Source organism: Peromyscus maniculatus, chromosome 18 (genome assembly GCF_049852395.1).
Source record: "Peromyscus maniculatus bairdii isolate BWxNUB_F1_BW_parent chromosome 18, HU_Pman_BW_mat_3.1, whole genome shotgun sequence".
NCBI classification, from domain to species: domain Eukaryota; kingdom Metazoa; phylum Chordata; class Mammalia; order Rodentia; family Cricetidae; genus Peromyscus; species Peromyscus maniculatus.
The window spans coordinates 36,941,406-36,942,575 of record NC_134869.1 but is presented as its reverse complement, the minus strand read 5'-3'; the positions used below and the strand labels follow the sequence as shown (position 1 = coordinate 36,942,575).

Genomic DNA, 1,170 nt, shown 5'->3' with positions numbered 1-1,170 from the left:
GTAACTTTCCAAGTTATGTTATCTACAGTATAAATGGAAAATGGAAAAGAACCTGGAATATCCCCCGAGGAGATGGAGCAGTACTAAAAGTAGAATGAATTGATCCAAATTCGGCTGGTGAGTTGATTGTGAGAACCCAGACCCTACCAGATGTAAATATTAACCACGAGAGACAAAACTGTCTCTCACACTGCATGTCTCTGTCACCACAAATGATGCCAACTGGGCACCTTTGCTCTACCTGTAGGTGTGCCTAGATAGAAAACTTCCTTTGTTACTTGCAACACTGCTTATGCTTGTAACATTAGAGCTTTGGATCAAATAGGTAATGGGTACTGGTGGGAAAGCTGAGGGAGAGAAGGGGAAAAAGGGAAGGGAAGGGAAGAAACTGGTGATTATTTTAACCATTTTTAGAAAGTTAAGGAAATGGATGTGATTATAAAACTGTTCATGCGCAGGGGCCATGCTAATCTTCTCTGTATCATTCCAATTTTAGTATATGTGCTGCCGAAAGATACCCCCACAAAAGACTGCTGGCAATGGCCGAGAGACAGCCGGGACTGACCTACTCTGGTGATGGGATGGCCAAACACCCTAATAGTTGTGCCAGAAACCCCATCCAAGGTGTGAGGAATCTGGATGCAGACATCCACGGCTAGGCCCCGGGTGGAGCGCTGGGAGTCTAATTAGCGAGAAAGAGGAGGGTTTATATGAGCGAGAATTGTTGAAGCCAAGGTTGGATAAAGCACAGGGACAAATAGCCAAACGAATGGAAACACATGAACTATGAACCAAAGGCTGAGGGGCCCCCAACTGGATCAGGCCCTCTGAATAGGTGAGACAGTTGATTGGCTTGATCTGTTTGGGAGGCATCTAGGCAGTGATAGCAGGTCCTGGGCTCGCTGCATGAGATAGCTGTTTGAAACCTGGGAATTATACAGGGACAGTTGGCTCAGTCTGGGAGGAGGGCACTGGACCTGCCTGGACTGCGTCTATCAGGTCGATATCAGTCTTCGGGGGTGGCCTTGGTCTGGAGGTGGTGGGAAAAGGGGGTGGGCTGGGGGGAAGGGGAGGGGGGCAGGAAGGGGGAGAACAAGGAAATCTGTGGCTGTTATGTAGAACTGAATAGTATTGTAAAATAAAATAAATTAAAAAAAAAAAAACTGTTCA

The 1,170-nt window shown here is 46.7% G+C and overlaps 1 non-coding gene across 1 annotated transcript; it reads right to left on the bottom strand.

Annotated features, from left to right (window-relative positions):
* Positions 1 to 414: 414 nt before the first annotated feature.
* On the bottom strand, positions 415 to 518 carry LOC121823847 (U6 spliceosomal RNA). The gene has a single exon (XR_006065489.1). It is a non-coding gene; the product is annotated as a U6 spliceosomal RNA (small nuclear RNA).
* Positions 519 to 1,170: the final 652 nt, after the last annotated feature.